The sequence below is a fragment of the Helianthus annuus genome, chromosome 11, assembly GCF_002127325.2.
Source record: "Helianthus annuus cultivar XRQ/B chromosome 11, HanXRQr2.0-SUNRISE, whole genome shotgun sequence".
Lineage (NCBI taxonomy): Eukaryota > Viridiplantae > Streptophyta > Magnoliopsida > Asterales > Asteraceae > Helianthus > Helianthus annuus.
In genome coordinates, this window is record NC_035443.2 from 145,979,487 (window position 1) to 145,987,530 (window position 8,044).

Sequence of the window (8,044 nt, forward strand, 5' to 3'; positions counted from 1 at the left end):
TTATAGCCGGGAGTCATTTTAGGCGGGAAAACCCGTTAGTGAAAAGTTGACGGAAGATGCTAACCCCGTAAGCGGTTACACTCCCTTCCGTCAAGCTTCTTGATCCGATGTGAGAGCACACGGATCGTGACTTAGATCGAAGGCTGGGAATTTGCCACGTGTAAAGTGATCAAGTGGAGATTACTCTTCAATTGCATGCTTTCGTTGTGAATTCAGGGATACATGAGATGGTGACACGTGTCCAGAAGGTTGTAACCGTCTTGGTGGTGCACGACTGTATTTCTTCTAGAAGATTACTGCTGTAATCTGGTGTGGCACCTTATCGTGTGGAGACAGGTGAATAAATAAATCCCAAGTCTGGGTAAATAATATCCAAGTTTGGATATAAAGGCGGGGTATTTATCCTAGGATTTTCATCCTTTGTTTATGGGAGAAAGCGCAAAGGTTTATGTTTTCCTTTGGGCGCGCAAGTGTTAACAGTTTGACTGTTCTTTAAATCTCTTTTGTGAGACCAGTGCGCGGCCGCGCAAGGTACAAGGTTGATCAGTAAGGTTTTGGTATGGTCCTCAACGCTTTTTATGGTGTTTTTGGGACCTTACCCCTACACCCGGGTATTATAATACCCTATTTCCGGGTTCGGGTCCGGTTCGGGTATTCATCGGGTAGGGTTCGGGTATGCATCGGGTTGGGAAAAAACCCGCACCGGGTATTAATGCTTCTTTATATGTTTTAGTGGATGGTGTCCATTGAAATTTAATGACATTTCTAAATTTAAATTCAATAGTGCTAGATCGAAGGAATAGTCCTGATTTGAACCTTTTGGATTACACAAACAACAATATATTTTATTTGCTATGTTATGTTTTAACGAAGTGGAATGTCCAAAATTAGGTGTGTGTAATCATATTTTCAAAGATGCATCTACTTAAAACTAGAGGTAGCTATATAACCGGGTATAAAAAAACCCAGTTCCGGGTATTTATAAAACCCGGTTCCGGGTATTTATAAAAACCGGGTTTCGGGTATAAACCAGGTATAAAAAATCCGGTTCCGGGTTCGGATTTTAGATCAAATATGAATACCCGGTCCCTACCCTATGGGTAGGGTCGGGTTCGGGTATAGAAAACCCGGTTTTTTTAATACCCGGTTCCGGGTTTTTTTTCCGGGTCCGGGTTCGGGTTTTTTGTGCACCACTAGGTTCGGGTATTAAAAACCCAGGTTTTATAATATCCGGTTCCGGGTTTTATTTTCGGGTCCGGGTCTGGGTTCGGGTTTTTTATGTGCACCACTAGGTGCATATAAAAAAACGGTTTTTGTACGACTCTATGCTACATGAAGCACCGCCTAACCCAGCTAGCAAGGAGCCCAAAACTAAACCCATCCCATTAGCCCAAACATTCATCAAGCCCACTTTAATAGAAACGTCTAACTCCGAATCACAAACCCTAGAACACAACACAACACAACACGGCTATATATTCACCAGCACTCTAATCACTAATTTGCATCAGTAAAATCGGCAGCCTGTACGCTTCAACCGGCTATTCAACACGATGCCGGAAGCATTGATCGGAGCTACAACAAACGGCGGTGAAGATCCACTGCATTAGTTTCATCGTTTGTATGAACCATCGGTACGATACTTTTATGAATCCACATCATTAAACTTCTGTAATTCATTTATTTAGCCTTCACATAAACCCTAACTTTTGGCTCTAAAATTATATTTAGCTTTTGGTATTAGTTGCAACAGTTTTTTGTTAACGAATTTGTGTAACCAGACATTAGTCAGGCATTTGCTTAATCGCCACAGTTGATGCCGTTACTTGTTTGGGAGATTAATTGAATCTATCGTTACAGATGCGATTTTGTTTTTCGTGCTCGCATTTGTTCCATTTAGATTCTACATGTTCTAATATTTTAATTAATTCTTATTATGTAAGTTTGAATAACCAAACATTAGTCAGATATTTACTTGTTTTACGCAGTTGATATCGTTACTTGTTTGGAATATAAACTGAACCTATCGTTACAGATGTGATTATGCTTATAATGTTCACATTTGTTCCATTTAGGCTCTACAAAACACCTTCATTTACATGTATTTGTTTGTTTTTGTTTATATATTGATTATCATATTTTTAAATTTAATTTATTTTAAATTGGAACGTGTTTTTTTAATTATTTATAGTTTACATGTATTTTTTTGCATAACCAGACTAGTCAAGTATCTTGTCATTTTGGTTGTTTGATACTGTTACACGTCTGGAAAATCAATTTGTAACCATTCGTTACAGTTTTGGTGCTTCTTATATTGCTAACAACTGCTACATCTGGTTTCTACATTTTATTTAGTTGTAATATATAATTATAAATATCACCAATTTGCCGTTGAGTTTATAAGTCAGTTATGTTTGTTTTCAACATATAACTTGTTGACCGATCTTGCTTACAACTTTGTTTTCTTGGTTTTTAGGCCTCTGAATAAGTTGAGATGGGGATGACTTTAGCAGCGTGGTTTGGTCTTTTTGGTTTGAATATATTGGGTTTGTAGCCTTTTCGATATGAAATGGTATATTGGAGTGCTCTTGGATGTTGTTGGAAACGTTTGTTGAATAGGATGACATATCTATAAGAGAAAGTTGATAAGGTTATCGTTTAATATGGGCTTATTAGATTGTAACATTATCTACTATCCCCTTATAGATATGTTTTCTTATTTAGTGTACGTTTTCGACAACACCCAGAAACACTCAGATTTACCATCTCATATGTTCATTTAAGTTGTTTCTTATCTACTCAAATGTACAAGAAATCAAGTGAAAAAGTGTACTTATGCTGGTGGTTTCTAATTATAATTTATTCTTCCATGACATTCTATCATTTTACTTCATGTTTGGAAGTGTGACACATGTCCATAAACAATCGTCGATAACAAAATCACACAATGTTTAGAGAAATTATTTTATTATTGGATCCCATGAGAATTACTCACTTGAATTACCAGCCAATACGTGTCACTTGTCGTCACATATTTGCTGGTAATTTATGTGGTCGGGGAAGAGAACAAAATCACGTGAATGAAACGATACATGATTAGTGAGCTCATGAGAATCACTCAGTTGAATTACCAGCAAATATGAGAGCTACGTGTGACTTGCGAGTAAAACGAATAAATGTCTAGTTAACAACCAATCACATAATAGTGTAGATACACAACCAAGATAGAACGTGAACAAAATGTCATACAAATATTCAGAAAACTACTACATTACACAACCAAAAAATCTCTCCTTTTAGTATGAACCCGTGACATGTTAACAACCTCGTTAAGTATTTCTGAAGCATGATATGCAGAATCATAATATGCCTTTGAAAAGACGTACTTCAAAATTCCATATAAAAGTGTAAGATTACTTTGATGATAGACCAAATTTGTTATTTATTATTATTATTTTTTTAAATAATCTAGTTTACGCCTAATTTTACACCAATGTCAATGGTTCATTTCTTACTTTTCAAGATTGCTTTACCTCTCACTTCCTTCGCCTAGAAGAACAAACCCTTTACCTCTCACTTCCTTGACACATAACATAATTATGTTCTATGGATGCTAGAGTTTTTGAGCAGATGTCGTGCTTGGTACAGTCGGTTATTGGGGAAGTGATGACGCTTATGGGTTAAACATCGATCGAAGCAATCTGGGTTGAAGTGGGAGGTTTGGAATGAGTTCAATTTGTACAAGGTTTTTGTTTGTTTTTGGAGGACTACAGATTGCTGTATATGTGTATCGGAACTAGTATACCTGCTAGTCTCTTTTTTAATTAATAAAATTATTAGTTGGACGTTCAAAAAATAATTACGGATGCCCTAGATTATTAATTAAGGTTTGTATGATTAAGATGCAAGTAAATGTAGGAACAAGATTTGGAACATTGTTATGGTGAATTGTATGAAAATGTTGATAAATACATGTTTCGTCTTGAAAATCAACTAGTAGAGGTTAAAGAATCTTGAAAAAGTGAGGGTACTTGAGCTTTAAGACTCAAGAACCAGTCGATACGCGCTGGTCAGAGTATAGCTTCAGATGACCCGGCAAGAAACCTGCAAGATCACAAGAGACAAGCACACCGTTAGCCTCGTCACAGGGAGGGGGGCCTCTCTGTGACCAAGCTCGGGCGTGAAAATAAGTATTTGTGAGGAGGAAATAGGTCAGGGAGAGAGAGAGAGGAGATTAGGGAGAGAGAGTTGTGATTACCCGTTGCTAGAAGCCTTGGCGGGGTATTTATAGCTTTTGGGTGTGCTGATATGGCAAGTTAGTTAGAGTCGGACCAGTCGCTGTCATGGCGGTTATGGAGGTGGGACCCAGTTAGTTATATCGCACCATCATAATGTCCGGCCCGTTTTATGATGCAAGGTCCGGTCCGATCTTAGTATGCCGTGGTTCGGCTCTGTTTATGGCGATGATTCGGTCCGGTCAGGGACGTATCCTCATCAAGTCCCCCTAGTTCGTGGTGTTTCTTAGATAACAGCTTCGAACTATGACGGCGTAATTTTGGCGGTTCAAAGTCTCTGATTTGCTGTTTCGTAGAAATATTTTGAATTTTAAATTTCTGGGCGGTGACCCTAGTTGGGTAACCGACAGTCGTTTTTACGTTTTTCGCCTGATGTGACGGTTGGTGGGCGTCAGCTGTCATGACGTGTCACCGTCTGATTGGTGGTTCGAAGTCGGTTCCCTTATCCCTATATAAAGGGGAAAAATAACCCGATTTTACTTTTCATTTTTCACTCTTCATCTTCTTCACCCTTCTCATTCCTTCTTCTCTGAGAACAAGCGGTCTGCAAAACAGGTTAGCTTCTTCCTTACATGGCGTCGAAAAACAACCGGTCCGGTTGCTTTAACACTCTGACTAAAAACGGTTTAACTTGGTATATTGAAAGATATGCAATCCCTGCATCTCTTCACCTTGTTCTCCCCGAAAAGGACAAGCCTATTTTTCCGTTTCCTCCGGGGAAAATAGGGGTTTACACACGTTTGTTCGATTACTGTAACTATCGTCTCCCTCTGACGAAGTTCTTGATCGGGGTCCTTACGTTCCACGAGGTTCATATTTCTCAGATGAACCCCTTTGGCCTTGCCAAGGTGTGTCATTTTGAGCTGGCTTGTCGTGGTTTGGGATCCGACCCGGACTTGGATGTGTTCCGGGCTTTCTATAAATTGAATCGGTCCGGTAACTGGTACACCTTTGAGGTCAGAGACAAGGACTCCTGCTGCTATACATGGATTACCACTAGCATAAAGGACTGGAAAGAACGATTTTTCTACGTTGATGACCGGTGCGTTCCGGAGTTCATGGTCTGGAGAACCAAGAAAATGAAACTCCCGTCTTCTCTTCCTAAGGACTTTGAATTTAATAAAGTCTTATACGCAACCTTGATTAAGGAAGCGGGTCGCATACAAAGTTATCCGGAACACATTCTTGTTATGGGGCGGATTAGCACGATTTGGTCCGAGCTGGCGTGGTATCCTACCCTTAGGTGGAACGGAGAGGGTTAGTCATGCTTCTTACTTTTGTCATGATGCTCGCCGCGTCACTTGCATATTTATTTTACTTTCTACTTTTATATATATATATTTTTTTATTATACCGGACTTCGGATGCTACCTGCTTATTTTTTGCAGTTATGGGTTTGAGGGAAGCGTTATGATTGAAGTCCTTCGACTCCAAGGAGCTTGAGATCCGAGCCACGAGGACGCCGAAAGGTGACCCTCCGTATTTAAACGTGGTGAACGAGAATCTTTATCAGATCCGAGAACCGGAGGTTCCGAATGATCAAGGAGGTTTAGCCGGTCAAGGGGGTTCAGGCCCAAATCCTTCGGCACAAACAACGAACGTTGCTCCGGCTCAGGTTGTGATGGCGACCGGCAGTGGTGAGGGTAAAGGTAAAGGGACTGGTTCGATCGGGTCGAAGGGATAGGGTTCCAGGTTTGTGATTGAAGATGAGGGCGTTCACCTATCTGTGGGAGATGAAGAAGAACGTGCTGAGAATTTGGAGGAGGGTGATGATGGTGATGAGGAAGAGGAGAACGAAGATGGGGAGCCTCAAATTTCCTTGAAAAGGAAGAGGGCTTCGTCTAAGTCTGGTCCGAAACCTAGACAGAAGAAAACGAAGATGGATTTTAAGACTATTACTCTGGATGACGATGATGACCAAGTTACCGGATTCTCTGCTGCTGGAGGTGTGTTAGAGAACTTAGATGCTCATGTTCATGGGGGTCGTACCCCCAGGGACCATCCGAAAAACATTCCGTCGAGCCCATTGTCCTTCGGGGGAGGGGGCATTAAGGTTGTTGCTGATGTTCGTACCTCCGATCCTAAGAAGATCGAACCTTCTCCTTCGGGTAAGTTCACCACGGGGGTTGCTTCTAATGTGTCAAGGCCGAGTCCCAAGCCTGTTGATGGTGGGGACAGTGCCTCTTCGTCCCCTTTATGGTTTAACACTGAAGCTGTTTTCTTATCACGGGAGTTAGGTTTGGGCGGCATTGAGGACATGGATTCAGCTCGGGCATTGGAGAAGTATGTTCCGGAGTGGTCGTTGACGAACAAGGACCGGATAGTGGATGCTTTGTCAGCGAAAATGGCGTTATTCCATTTTGGGACTCCGGCTGAGCACTCTCATTATCGGAAGATGAGTGGCCCGGAGCTTGGAAATGCCCTTATGATGAACCAGGCCCAATCTAATTCGTTGGTGGTGGAGGTGTATAAGCGTTGGATCGAGTCGGAATCAACTTGTAATAAACTTCGACGCGAGATTGCCAATTTGGAAAAGGAGGATAATGTTCGTTCGAAAACAAAACAAGAGCTGAGCTCTCTTCGGGCTCAAGTTGATCGTTTAAACGAGCAAAACTTAGAAGCCAAGGAAGTTAACAAATCGTCCCAAGCCTCGGCTGCGGCCGCTTATGAGGCTCGAGATAAAGCTCTTCAAGATTTGGAAATTTTTAAGTCAAAATTTAACGACTTGGAGAAGAAGTTATCTGGTGTAGAGAAAAAACATGCGGCCGAGCTGAAGGAAATGCAGACATCTCATGATCAACTTCTGGCTGATTATCACCGCCTAGTTGATGGTATGTTCACAACCTTTATATATATATATATATATATTTTTTTTTGTTGCTCCCCTTTTTCGACCCATCGAATCGTGTTTCTTTGCAGCTAAGGATGAAGTAGAGAGAGCTCGTGACAGGGAGATCGAGTCACATAAAGCAACGATCGATGAGGCAAAGGGGATGTTGATTCGGTGTGAGCGTGACATGATTGAATCGTATGCCCAATTGTCAGAGCTTAAACTCACCAAGCAATGGTTCTTAACAGACGGGGTCGCATGGGTTGTCAAACTGGTGCATCAGAGCCCGGAACTGGAGAAAGTTGTTGCGGATTTGGTGAACAGTGTCAACGCAGTCGGGGCGAACGAAGGTATTAAGCATGGCTTTGAAGCCGCAAAGGGGCCTGCTCGATTTTTCGAGGAAGTTCCAGGGTATGATGGGGATGCTCAGGACAAGTTAGATGCTGCGGTGAAGGCTTTTAAGAATTTCAACATCTCTGTTCTTGGGAAGATTGCTGATCTGATGGACGAACCCTTGTCCGTCATCAAGCAGCAAAGCGAACTTCCCATAGTGAAAGAAGACTTGGAAGTTTGAAATTTCGATCTTTCTCATCATATAGCTTTTGGCTTTTGTTTGCTATTGTAACCGTACATTTTTAAACATCTATTTTTCTTTGTCATATAACTACTACAACTTTTGCTTGAACTACTCGACTGTCATGTTTTGTACGGGGATCGGATCTTGCCATTAGTTTATTCATTGCTGGCTACTTGGTTTTTAGTTTGCGTCCAAACTTAAACTGTTCGACCAGGTTTTTAGTTGATTGATTGTAGTCGGACCGTTTTAGGTACGGACCGCTTTTGCTCAATAGATTTTATTATTTCTTGAACTATTTGAGCCTTCTCGATCGGCGCGAGGCATGGGTCGAGGCCCGTTTGT

General features: G+C 41.3%; 1 long non-coding RNA gene across 1 annotated transcript; it reads left to right on the forward strand.

The window, feature by feature from the left end:
- Window positions 1-1,463: 1,463 nt before the first annotated feature.
- LOC118483687 lies at window positions 1,464-2,878 on the forward strand. Its single transcript, XR_004871047.1, has 2 exons — window positions 1,464-1,634; window positions 2,477-2,878. It is a non-coding gene; the product is annotated as an uncharacterized LOC118483687 (long non-coding RNA).
- The last annotated feature ends 5,166 nt before the right edge of the window (window positions 2,879-8,044 follow it).